The sequence below is a fragment of the Cyanistes caeruleus genome, chromosome 2 (genome assembly GCF_971803275.1).
Source record: "Cyanistes caeruleus chromosome 2, bCyaCae1.hap1.1, whole genome shotgun sequence".
In the NCBI taxonomy this organism is placed as follows: Eukaryota; Metazoa; Chordata; class Aves; order Passeriformes; family Paridae; genus Cyanistes; species Cyanistes caeruleus.
In genome coordinates, this window is record NC_141702.1 from 79,838,071 (window position 1) to 79,852,173 (window position 14,103).

Consider the following 14,103-nt stretch of genomic DNA (forward strand, 5'->3'; position numbering starts at 1 on the left):
TTTTGAACCCCCCTCACTTATTAAAGAAATAGCTATCTTTGGTTGGTGGTTTTTCCTCAATCACATATCTAGAGGTATTTTGGTCATTATCTGTGTTCAGAATTAAACACTGCTGCAGTTAATTTCTTGATTTTTTTCCATTTTCTAATATTACAGTATTATTCTTCAAAGCAATGCAAAAATTCCCTGGAGATAATTTCCATCTGAAGTGGTGATGAATGGTAAGGTGGTAATGAAAAAGTAGTAAAAATAGATCTAATCAATTCTAACCATTTCATCTACTTCTAAACTTTGATAGTTTGCACTCTCTGATCAGAGTATTTTCTCTTAAGGGTGAGTCCTTGCATAGCAATGTATATGAAAACATCAGAAATGGTTCAAAGGAGAATCACTTGTCAGGTAACTCTGTCAAAGTTTCATCGATTCTGCAACAGTCAATATCAGTTTAACCACAAGTCTTTTGGGCTGTGTACTCAGATGACATAAGCCAGGGTTAACCCCATCACATTCCTGAAGCACTTTATACAAATTAAATTGTTGTTAATTGAACAAGGGTGCTCCTGATATGGCTATTATCATTTAATTGGTTTCAGTAGAGCGAGCACTGTTATTTTCAAAGATACAAATAAGATCAGAACAAAACCAAACTGATTACATGACTTCCCTACCTCGCTTTATTAAGGAGTCCCAAATTAATTTATTGTTAGCTAATGAGATTCTAAAATAAACTATCTATGGTAATTGTTTTTACTTTTCTCAGACACTTTTCCAGACTAACCAGATTTAGCATTTATGCTGCTTCTTTTTTACAACCCACTCATCTACTTTTCACAGCTTTTTGGCAAAACTCTGCTGTCAATTAGCACGAATACTAAGCTTTTTCACTGTTGGCTTGACAAATTAGTGAAAGAGAGAGAGACAAAAATTCTGTTTTCACTAAAGTCACTACAAAAAGCTTCATAGATTTCAATTGGAGTTGGGACAGTTCCTCCGTAGATGGGATGTTCCAGTTTGAAATTGTTGGGTAGGTATTTAGCTAGTTAACCAAGGGTGGCTTCAGTTCTTCACTACATATTCTGCACAGATCTCAATAAACAGTTCTCACTGAATTTTTTCTAGCCCTGGTATTCCAAAGCATTGCACTGCTCTAGGACAAGAGCTTTCTTATTTGATAAGGCTTATTTATGAAAAGGAAAACAATTTCACCAAGGTCAGATGATGTATGCACTGAGAACATCCAGTGTCTGACAAAGGACTCAGTAACCATTGCTCTGGAATTTTCAGCTGGAAAGCAGCCTGTCCACACTAGGACATTCAGGACACTGCACCTCACTGTTCTGTATCCAGCCCTTTACCTGCTTCTGAACAAGAGTCTTCATGGTAGGAAGTGTTGATTTCATTTGTGCTCTGTGTACTACAGGCAGAAAAGTCCAAGTGGTAGTTCCCCCCCCTTAATTATTATTAGAAGTTTTTCTACTTGCATTGAAAAATGAATTATAGGCAGGAGGATCCAGGAGATAGTTACTTTTGACTGAGAACGCATTAATTCAGTCCGTGTTATTGGAAAATAGGAACTGACTTTGTATTATCTGAGGTAGAAAATATAAAGCCATGATCACCAGATTTATTAGGCAGAAAAATTGTACAGAGTTATGAGATTTTTATTTCTTTTTACCTGAGGTTAAATTGTAATGGTAACTATGTAACCATGATAAAGCAGTTATTGCAGAAGTTATATAAACGTGAGTCAAAGATTAATCCAAAGAATACCCTCCCAAATGCAATATGAAACAAACCACTACATATGGTTTATAGGAATATGTAAACTATGTGGCTTACTTTAAAAAATGGAATGGACACCGGAGCTGCTTTTTAAGTTTTTTCTATATGCATTGTCCTATTCACGTTTAAAAGGGAGGTTGAGTTTGTGAAAGAAACAAAATTGCTAACAGACTTTGCTTGTTTAAGGTGTTTATTTTGATGTTGGGAACAGTAAGTGTGCAGTAGTCTGTTGTTTGGCTTCTGGTCAGGATCTCCAAACATACAGGCACTGGAACAAGGCTGACTCATCCCTACTTTCTAGGATTACAGGTCTTACAGCCAGTTTGTAATTGTCAGGTTTAAACACTGTGGGAAAAGATTTCAGCCAGATCATAACTATCATGGTGTGGCGGTTTGACCTGGGCTGGACACCAGGTGCCCACTAAAACCGTTCCATCACTTCCCTCCTCAGCAGGACAGGGGAGAGAAAATATAACAAATAGCTCATGAAATATATATAGAAAATATAACAAAAAGCTCATGAGTTGAGATAAGGGCAGGGAGAGATCACTCACCAATTTCCCTCACAGGCAAAACATACTTGACTTAAGAGAAATTAGTTGAATTTGCTACCAATCAAAATCGGAGCAGACTAATGAGCCATAAAACAAATCTTAAAAACACATTCCCCACACCCTTTTCTTCTACAGAGTAAAAGTATAAAGACTTGTGATCAATACAGTTCTTCAACCTAGCAAGTTTACTTTCCTTCAGAATGGATTTATAGCATTCTTTTGTCTTCAAATCTTAGTAAATTAACAATGATTGTAGGAAGCCACATTCAGGTGAAATATATAGAAGAATCTCCCTTGGCATATACTCCGTAAGATGATGGTATTCTTCATCTTCATGAAATGAATGGTTGCTCACAAAATTGCGCTGGATCTATTAATGCATTTGTGAAACATTTTAGATGCAAGTTTGATAAATGAACTTTGGAAGTATTTCTTCCAAAACCAAAAGGCTATTAATCAAGTAGAAATCATATTTATTTTAATATGAACTATCTCTTTGCATTGGCTTCTTCTGTCCCCCTCACTCTGATTTTAGAGATCAGTGTAAAATGTTGTCTATGTGGTTTATTTCCAACAGTGAGCTTTCAGTTTATCTTGAAGTAGGCAGGAGGAATCTCAGAACAGTACTATAGGTAATTCCAGTTATTATGGGGTACTTCAGACTTGGTGAAGCATTATGTGACAGTGTTCAGATGTGAGAAGGGATTCAGAAATGGACTTCTATAGACTATCTTTCTTTGTATGGGGCTCTGGACTACCTGGGTTTTCTCTGTCCATCCACTTCTCTGGATCATTTCTGCGAATTCAGAGAACCTGCAATTTCCTTCTACTCCTGGAGCTGGAATCTTGGAAAGCAATGTAATTGAAATTAATGGCAGTCATCTTTCTGAGGAAGTAAAACATGCTCTCACATTCTTTAAACTCTTGAACTTTTGAAGCCAAAGCTCAGTATATGCTGTGTGTATTTCCTCTTGCTGATGATATATACACACAACATGCATGTACATGATACCTACACGTACATTTAAGGACATTTCACTTGCAGGGCAAATATCATACCCTGGGTACAATGAGTTACATCAGCATAAGGATAAAGTGAGTAAAGTAGGAAAACTAGGTTGCTGCATTGCTAATATCACTGTCATCTACAAGCTTGAAAGCATGGAAGATTAAATGCTTTGAAATCTAGCTTCAAATTACAATTTGTATTGAAAATTGCTTAGTCACAGAAGTCTAAAATCACTGCTGCTCAGATTGAGTCAGCAACAGAAAAGAAGTGGTCAGTTATGGGATATGAGGCATTGCTCAAACTAGGCAGCCTAGAAGACAGGGTAAAGAATACTATGGAAAATTACAACAGTGCAAAAAATCAAACCATGGGTTCTGCAAACTGAAACATTGCAAGGAAAATCAGTTTGTTGCTCTAGTCTGCACAATACATTGTTTATGACCCTGGAGATAATGCAATGAAATTTGGGTATAAACACTGAAGAAAAATTCAGCATTTTTCTGAGTATGGTGTGTTGCTTCCTGTAAAAACAGGTAAATGAAGTTACTGCTCCAGACATGCCTCTTAAGTTTATACATAAATATTCCAATGTACATTGTGTTAGGAACTCATATTTCTGCTACATCAGAAGGACAGACACCAGTGATTAATTCATGTCGAACAGCAGTTCTATGTCTCTCAGTTACCTGAATTCACTTGCAATGCTTTTGAGGTTTGTCACTTGCTGACCCTCCACTATATGCCGTCAGTGATCTGGGGAGCTGATTTCTATGCTTGGTTGGTACAAGCATATGATTTTTACCCAGACAGTACACTTGCTGTATTTCATATTGTGCATAGTTATGGGAAACATGGAAATACCTACTTGCTGTAATATTCTAGCAGCACTTTATGCTGCTGTAACAGACTAATGTCAGTGACTGTAACAGAGAGTACTGGAGAAAACATTGCCATGTAAAGGGTTTGTTCACAGAAACAAAATCCAGTCTTCTGTGTGATTTATACAATAGAAATATTTACATTTAAAAAGTCAGAAGTCATATTTGCAATCTGCACAAAGACATCATTTACCCTGGTAGACTGTGTGCTGCTACATATTGTCGTGCAAGAGCAGACAGATCATCACAGCAGTTAGCTCACTTGATAGATTTGTCTACTTCAAATGGATATGCTACAGATTTAATCCCCTGCCCAAAGCTTTTGAAACAACGATAGCGATGTTTCCCAGTGTCTAACGGCTGACATCAAAATAATGGTGTTTAATTAGGAAAGGTTTCTTAAGCCCTGTAGCCTGGAAGAATTCTCTGGTTTTGTGCTTATTGTCTCCAATAAGGGTAAAATTCAAAATTAACAAATTAGAAAAGTTTCATCCCCACCAAGATCACGACTATATTCTGTACAATCTTAAATTGTACAGCATGGTGTATTTTTCCTTAACTATGCGTCTGCTGCACAACTGTTTAGAGTAAAACTTTGTGGAACTGCAAAGACTTGAGGCACTGAAATGTTGATTTGCAAACAGCCAGGTTTAGTGTGCAATGTTATTGCACATTATTGTGACTGCCACTGCCTCCATCTGTGAATGTGGGCTCCTGCAAAACTTGCGAAAATCTACAGGACACTGAAAACAGCATTGCATTTGAACCCAGACCACTTGAAGAAACGGAAAAGAGCATTCCATTTTAGATAGAGAAAAGCACATACTTTAGGGTTACAGATTTATGGCTTAGTGCTGTTATTTATAGAGCCACCAAGTATTCCTACTTTAATTAGGCCAGTTCTACAAAAATGACACAGCATCTTGCCCACAAGATCTGCTAGTTCCAAACCCCCTTATCCACCTCTACCTAGCTACTGCTCCAACTATTCTGTAACCCTTCCCCATCAGGAAGCAGTGGTTCAAGCTGGTCAGTGTTTTATTATTCTAGAGAATTAAAAAATATACAGTGATAATTTCTCCATCTGGATTACAATTCATGTCAAGGGACTGTCAGAACAAAAGAGCAACTGTAGGACTCCTATCATCAGTCTCCTGGCAAAGCAGCAGAGCTTTGGCATCACCATTGCAGCCTGTCCCTTTATGTGATTCATTGTGGGTAAGGTACTGATATCAAAGACCTGTTTGTTCATGCACCACTGACTTCTGCTTTGCCATCACGCTGAGAGATTGCTTCAATAAATGGCCAGAAACAGCATTTACGTCACAAGTAACACTTGCTGCTGTAATTACTTTGCTGTCCACCCTTTCCCACAGAGTGGAGCCCAGAAGAATTAGTACCCAATAATGGATCACAATTCACACTTGTAGAGTCTGAAACTTTTCTGGGGAAGCAAAGCTTCATACACAGAAGATCAAATACTTTAATTAAACTTTGGAAGAAAGGTGTACTGATTGCTGGACTTCCTACAAACTTACACAGCATGTACTTTCAAAAGTGTGACACAGAAGATGCCTCCCAAATTACTATATATGAAAGAGAAGTGAAAAACTAAATGCTATTGCAATATAGATAAGCTACTCTGAAACAGAAGCATAACTGGATATAAAATAAAACAGCCCAACAGATGAAGCAAAATCACAAAACAGACTGAAGTTATCCTCATGGTGCTACGAATCCACAAGCATCTTGTTTGTGAGAATATAAAATCTTTGATTCTTTCATGTAGGAAAATCAAAGTTCATGTTGCTTCTCAAGACTACCAGAAAAGGAAAAAGAAAAAAGAAAAAAAAAAAAAAACTTACACCTTCGAACTTACCCAGAAACACAGGTCAAAATGCCTCCCTGACTAACACAGGAAACACAGCTTATCTGCTGACAGCAGGATGTGCACAACAGTTCCTGAACAAAAACCACAGAAGGAAGCAGAGATTATTTAACATTCTTCTAAATCATGATTAACCACCTCCAGGTACTGTAGACCATTAGCTAGACAAGCATAAAAGCTTAGCTTTTAATTTTAATAATTTTGTCACAAATCAGTTTGCCTATTTGGTCCCTGGTCACATGACTCCCTAGTAAATGGCTATGTAGCTGCTGAGGCAGTAAATAATAAAGGTACTATTTCGTTATTACATGTATGCAACATCTTCCACAACAGGTATATATAATCTTGCAGTAGATGCTTGGAAGGTGCTGCTTACAAGTCTGGCAGGCTGCCCTCTCTCTGCAGATTCCCAAAAAAAAGGAAACTTTCTGGCTTGCTGCTGCCACTGCTATGACCCATCACAATACATATCCTTTTACTGAGGAAATAACAAACAAACAAATAAAAACTCAGATAACATTTACATTATTCTCTGTGAAAGAGAAGATACAGAAGTCAGCGAGACATGGGGTGAGACCTTGCAAGGATGCAGTTTTTTATGTCTGGTTTCAAAGGACTTAAGACATTTTGTTAGATTTTTACATAGTGTCTTCCCCATTATATTTTTCAAGTACATTTGAGATCAACAAAGACACATCAAAGATTCATAAACTCTTGCAAGTCTATGAAAACTGGTAAGTGGATGCACAACAGACTGATAGATGTCCAGATGGGAAAAGAAAAATTAGTAATTAAGTAGCATTTTTAAATTATACTGCAACAAATCAACACATGAGAAATCCCATATATGACCCTTCAAACAGAGCTTATAATCAGCTGAAAAGTTCAAATCCAGAGAAATTACACTTTCAGTTTGTTATAGCACATTATTACTGAAAAGACAAAAACTATTGCAAAGAGTACATTGCACAGTTCTCAGGAATAGAAGTCATTTTGAAAAGTCAGTGTTCCATGAGGATTTGAAAACTTGCATTTGTCACTTTAAAAAAAGAGCAGGCAATGCCTTGACTGCCTTACCACCATGGAGCTGTGAACAAATACTGATATTAATGGTCTGAGCACAGCTGTTAATATCGGTACCAGAAAACCACAGCCTCTCTGTTGGCTGCAATGCATTGCCTTCTGCCATTCCTCATTATCTATCACTCAAAGTGCCATTAAAACATCAGAAAGTAGAGGTGAGTAATGCTGTAATATCCTGGCTAGCAGCAATCATTTTTTGTAATGATATTCAGTTTATTTTGTCAAACTATGTTAGCAATCACTGATTTGAAATATCCATTAGGCTTAGAGGGGACACACATCTACAAAGAGATAAGGATAACAATTTTGTGCTAGGCATTGATAAGCTATTTACTGCACCACAAATCAAAGGAAATATTTTCACTGAAGAACAGATATACCATTACAGCAATCACCAAACATCTGCCTCATCCAGATCAGGGAGGCATGCAGACACTCAAATTACTTGAATGATCAAGTGTCTGAGCACAAAATACAAGTTTTAAGAAAAAAACTACTCTGTTAACTACTGCGTTCTTCCAGGATAAGAACTTTCAAATCATAGATTACTTCACCCTATTTTCAGCAGCTCATCTGAAAATAAACAGAAATCGTAGTTTTCAGTTCGTGCAGACCTCAGCTCCCACCTCTTTTGGTTGGAAACCAAGTGTATAAACACTGAGAGGGTGGAGGAGAGAAGGAGGAGGAGAGAAGTTCTATTGGAAATTAGACTTCGGTCATAATTTTTTTGACCCAAATCATAGCTTGTCTGTCTTTTCTTCCTCTTAGGACTTGATTGTCTATCCATTTTTGAGAGCTGCAGTCCTACAGTATTAATCCCATTCTTGGCATTGACAAGACATGCCACAGCCCTGTAAACAAATGCCAAAGTGAACACACAACAATATAAATTACACTTCAGTCATATTTACAAGGAAAAATTTCTTTCACAAGTTTTTGCTTTGAGTCTTTGCTAGTTTATCCACTTGACCAAATTAACTCTTTACTTGAATCAAGCAAAAATAATGTCATAAACCATTCTCTCTAAATCAGATTCCTGCAGAAGGGATGTAATTAGTAACAAGGCACTCCTGGGAGGAGCTGACTCGGCTAAGGATATCTTCTGATGGTGATGTAGTTCTAAGGAGATGGGGTTTTTTTCCCCTCCTCTTCCTACAGAGTCACATCACTGAGAGACACAAAAAATTTCCATCTATTTAGATTATTAAACCTCTCCATTATTTGAGCAGGGTTACTGTTTGCCAGAAATGTAAAGCCTCTTCCAGCAATGCACTAAATTCTATCTTGTGAGAACAGGTGTTTCTTAGTGTCAAGGAGAAGTTTCCCCCACAGTTTTTAACCTTTCAGCCTGTGCAACAAAAGCTGTGCTAACATTCTGAAGGTTAAGGTTACATACTGTGAGATTCAGACATCTTTTCTTAAAATTCATTTCAGCAGCTTTAATATAACCTCTTTCTCTTGCACAGCATGACATGGACTTGTTTAACTATCAGCTCAATTAACTGTTAATTAAAACTACAAAGTTAGATTTTGAAGTATAGTTCTTCCATGCTTTCAGGTTTTAAGACTTAAGTTTTGATTCAAGCTTGCTCATTTGTTGAATACCATCAATGTTCCCGTCATTTCAATGTTTGCAGAAGCTGCATTTATCTTAATGATATGGAAAAAGGGAAAAAAATGAACCTTGGCTTTCTTTCCTTTGCTTTTGTACTGGGCAATTTTGAAAGCTTACTTTAAAAATAAAATGGCAGGTTTTTAAACGTTGGTTAAGATACAGCTTTATGTCATTAAAAAAACTTAAAAAAAAACCAAAACAAACAAACAAAAAAAAAAAAACAGGTCTGCTTCCTCACTGGAAGATCAGTATTTTACCAGTCAGTCAAATGAATCTGCTTTTTTTTTTTTTTGTTTTCTTTTTAAATGTTGTGGTATATAATGCTGTAAAGCACAGAATACAAATTTCCCTGTCCCTTGCCATGCACACTCTGACTTCCCGCCCTATAACCTAATCTTCTGAGAGTGATTCTAGTCTGGGCTTTCTTGCAATACATCTGTGATCTAGTTACAAGTTAGAAAGGGAATTAATTGTGGTAGCTCCAAGCTACAGCTTCTCTTCTCTGGCAGACTGTCATCTGCTCCTTTTATAGGGTATCTCATATGTGCCATTGAGAGGGGATGTCCCTTATGCATGTTTCTGGTTTTATTGTAGTACCAAAGTTCATGCATCTGTCAGGTATGGCCAGTGAAGAGATGTTCAGTGGTCTGCTCAACACAAGAGGATCAGGGATACACAGTCCTTAAATGCAATAAGCAGTAAAACACAGGAAGAACCATTTATCTGGAGTACAGTCTGGAAACAGCCCTCAGTCAGGGACAGCCTCTAGGAGATTTCTTTCCTGCAGGTCTCTCCCATTCAAAAGGGCTCAGGCAAAGGCCCCCACTGCTGTGAGGGCCCACCAACACTGGGGTCTGCTAGGCTACCTACACATCAGCTCACTTTGAGAAACAAGCTAGAAAATTTCTGCCCTCCCAAAATAGTTGTGCTGCATCTGTTTTTCATCATTCCTACCCAGTGCCCCATCTAAAAGAAAAAATCTCAAGCAAGGAGAAAAAAAAGGTTCCCATAATTTTTTGCATAATGAGATGAATGAAGAGAAATGCCCCCAACCAATGTGTTCAGTCAATAATCACATACATCTAATGAGGCTGAAGCATTTCTCAGAGCTGTAAGGAAGCAGAGGCTGTAACTATAAGTCTTTGTGATTATGATATAAAATCATCACTGCAACTCTCTATCTCTCAGGAGAGGGGAATGGTGATAAGCTGGACCTAAATACACCCTCACTGGGCACTTCTGCTACTGCCCGTTGCCTGCTCAGCTTCACGCTCTTTATCCCTCCCAGCTGGCCTGACTCTCAGCTACTCTTTGTTCAAGTTTTCTCTCCTCAGCCAGATCTTTGTCCATTACACAAACCTTCACAGTGTTCTCAAACTCCCTCTTTGGTCACTTCTCTTCCCTCTTCTCAAAAGATCTAGGAGCATTAACTGTATTTTCCAAAATTACCATCACAAGCAGTTTTCTATCATTTCATGTAAGAAGCCATGCAGGTTTAATTGTCAAGTTCCTTAAATTATCTACAGTACTTACACAGTTTGGTCAATATTTTCTTCAGGGTACTCTGAGATGAGCCACCAAAAATTAGAAAATGGTGAAAATTAATGTCACACTAAGACAGGAGCATAAGGAAAGGATAAAGAACTATGGTACAAGAGCTCAAAAAGAGCAGTGAGCTTAACTGCCCTCTAATCAACCTAATGTGATCCAACAGAAACACTTTAGAACTAGGTGTCTTAATATGTGCTGAAAGATAACAGAGAAATATTCCCTTTGACATGACTGGTAATAATTAGGGCTTCACTCCTAGGAAAGAAAACATCACTGGTTCCTGGAAAAGGTATATTATTTTTTTCTGCCCCTTATATTTTTTTTCTTTATTACATTCATAGACAGTGAAAAAACACCACAACACCACAATTGTTAGTTACAAAATGGGAAGCTTGACCCTGTAAAATTGAAATTACAAATTTATCACCTAAGCATAGAAAAATAGACATTTTAAGCTAACAAGTAAAGTAAGAACAGTTCCTAAGAGACATCATGTGGCTTTTACAGGCATTAATTCAGACATTTTGCTATACACCACTAGCAAGCTTCAGTGTTGTACCAGTGGGAACTGATTGCTTGACAGTGTGATCACAGTCATTTTGGTGGGCCTCCGCAAGTACCAATTTCTAGCACATCAAGAAAGGTTCTTGCTCCATATTTACACAGGAGCAACAGGAGAAAATTTTGCCCTTCTGTTTATTATACATCATAATTTTTTCCCCTTTTCATCAGAAAGAATTGTTCAGATCTCAGAAAACTGTACCACATAGTCAAGAAATCCAATTCTTTCAGTACCACTGAAAGAAAAATAAGGAGAGGGAAAGAAAAAAAAAAAAAATTTAAAAAAAAAAAAAAGAGGGTTCACCCAAGCTGTAAACTTGTAAAACCAAGCTGTATGTCATGTTTACATTTCCCTTAAATTTTTATCTTCTGACTTTCCACTCAGGAGCCTCCCAACATCATGTCCTTAAACTAGTCCTTATGAAACAAATAATTCCTTGACACTAGTGGCACAGATGGATTATAAACAATTTGTAATTGAAACAGAGGAGCTAATACTATCAATGAACCCATTTGGGGTTTTTTTTTGCCTTTCCACTACTCCTGCAAAGCACTTACAACAAAATACCTTCTTGTCAGTCCTGACCTCTGAGAAATGCAGTGATGAAGTGCTGAGATCATTTAATTGAAAAAACACCATCAATATATCTAAAACCACAATGACTCTTATAAGGAAGCAAGGTACCAAGTTACTTAGCAGAAAATAACAATGCAAAACAAACCAGCCTCTTTCTCACGAGGATGTTTTAATCGTGGCTGTGTGACTAGGACTGTTCTAAAAGACCTGATTTTTTTCCAGAGGCATGAAAAATACTGTGGATTGGAACATCAGAAAAGAGTAATACTAATTTCCCATACTGTTAATACAGTTTTGTTTGTCTGAGACTTCAAAATCAGGACAGATTGACCTGTAAAACCCGAGTTCTGATCCCAGCCTTTGTAGGATCTGTATGAGCTGATTCATCTCTCCTAACCTGTTTATTTAACAAAATAAAGCTCTAACCCTTACAGGTGTTAAAAATTAGCACTAGCTATGAGACTGCCAATAAAATGAAATCTGATTTTTTAATATCTGATATGTAATGAACACTAGTTGCTTTCTGGTTTGGAATCTGAAATTTAACAGTCTATCCCAAGCACCACTCCAAAGCTTCATATTTAATCAGTGCCTTTTACCAGAAGAACACAACTCTGGACTTGAAAACTGGCATGCCAATGCCTCATCACAATCCCAGGAAGGACATCCAGATATTTGTGTACTGCTTGTACCACTCCAGTGATAAAAGGCATGCTAATACATTTGCACTGCTCAGTTTTTTTACTGCAGATAGAATCAGTTCTGATCAGTGAATTATCTCATTTATTTTCACAGTCAACAAATCCCTCATTCTCTATATCCAAAGAATAATCAATGCCTGTAGTCATTCTTTACCTATAAAATATAAAGGAATCATGATTTTGTCTCTGACAACTTTTTAAGGTTATTAACCAGGCAACTTCTAAGTGGTTTGTCTGTGCCATTCAGTCTCCCTCTCTTGTTTTTCACTTCTGCTCCTGTGACAGTTTTACAGAACAGCAATTATCAGCAGATCCACAGCAGCAGCATTGTGACTATTAAAAATGCTACAGTTCAGAGCAACGTTTTTATTTACTCACCAGAGCAATGCTTAAACTGGGCGTACCAGTCAGCTATTTTTACCAACCTTTCATTTCAAATGTTTAATTAAACTTTTTAGTCACAGTTCCTACATATTTTGCATTTTGAAATAAAAGGCTTTTTCTTCCTACATCCTCTATGTGCTGATTAGTTATTCAAATCTAAACAGTCCTAATCTGTATTCTCTGTTTATAATACTCAGTAGTATCTGCAGTTGTTTCTTGCACTCATCAGAGCATAGTACATGAAATTTATGTCTTAATGGCTGCTAAAATCTTTCTGGGAGGGAATGCACCACTGGCTAATGTGATTCTCTGCAAAGTAGCTCATTCCCATATACTCATGACTATGAATCACCTTGGTTTGGACAAAAAAATAATTAAACATTAAATACTAGGACCATGTCATCCCTTTGGAAACTTTGACCAAACTCCCACTAATCTCTACCTAAAGCATGGCAATTTAAAAACTTGTAATTAACACTAAATCACTGAGCACTGTTGGGCATGTTTTCAAATCTAGGGTCAATGATTAACATCTAAAGCCTGCAAAGCTCTAAACCTTTTTATGTACATTTCTCTCTCTGAAGTAGAAGTCCAGCTCTACTTTGAGACATAAAGTTTGGGCTAATTAAAAGTAGGAGAACAATACTAAGTGGGTCTAATAAGAAACTTTTTGTTTTAGCTACTCTTAGCAGTGAGCTAAAGGTATATAACTTTCTTCATTTTTGTAGCTGTGTCTCTTTGGCACTTTGACCATGCATTTCAAATGTTCCAGTGGTGAGGGTGGATGAACAGGAATGATGGATGGTCGACAATCTGATAGATAATGCCGCTATTTTCCATCTCAGAAACTGAATTCAACATAATTAAAGTTTCTTTTCAATATTCTCTTTTTTTCCTCTCTGATGCTCACTGCCTTCCATTTCCCCCAACTATCACAATTTTTCCTAATATACAATGGGCACTATTTATCAAAAATGACATTCTTAGCTAAAAGCAGCTCCAGAAGGTAAATCCATAGCCTACAGCCTGTAGAGATCACTTCTACTTCCTGGGCCAGACATTCTGTGATTCCCAGTCACTTTCTGAGTCTTTTGCACTGCTGTGTTTCTGTTGCTGAAAATTGTTTATCATGAAACATTAAACAAAAGCAGCCTTGCCCTGGAAGTTTGTGAAGCAGTTAATTGAAAGGGAATAGGACAGAAATTTTCAGCTCCACATTTGGTTACTTTTATCCTCTCTTTGTTTTCTTTATCTTATCCATGTGTCTGTATAAAATACATCACTCAAATGTATGAGGGCTTTTTTCCCCAAAATTACCTATGGTTCTATGGGATTATTATTTCAGAATAGAACAGAATTCACTGAGAAGCAAATAAAATTATCCTGAGCAATTCTCACAATAAATGAAGTTTTTTCCTTGCAGTCAACTCAGCTTTTTGTATTTCTCACCCTCATTAAGTATTGAATATAAGAAACCTGAATACTTGATGGTGCACTAAGGGCAAGAGGTAAGCATCCTG

At 37.2% G+C, this 14,103-nt stretch overlaps 1 protein-coding gene across 1 annotated transcript in view; it reads right to left on the reverse strand.

The window, feature by feature from the left end:
* Window positions 1-1,658: 1,658 nt before the first annotated feature.
* SULT6B1 (sulfotransferase family 6B member 1) overlaps window positions 1,659-14,103 on the reverse strand; it is a 72,042-nt gene continuing 59,597 nt past the window's right edge. Inside the window, exons 6-7 of the transcript XR_015283541.1 lie at window positions 6,103-6,185; window positions 1,659-3,181 (exon numbers count right to left, since the gene is read on the reverse strand). The gene's annotated coding sequence lies outside the window, so the exon portion shown is untranslated. The remainder of the gene's footprint in view (window positions 3,182-6,102; window positions 6,186-14,103) is intronic.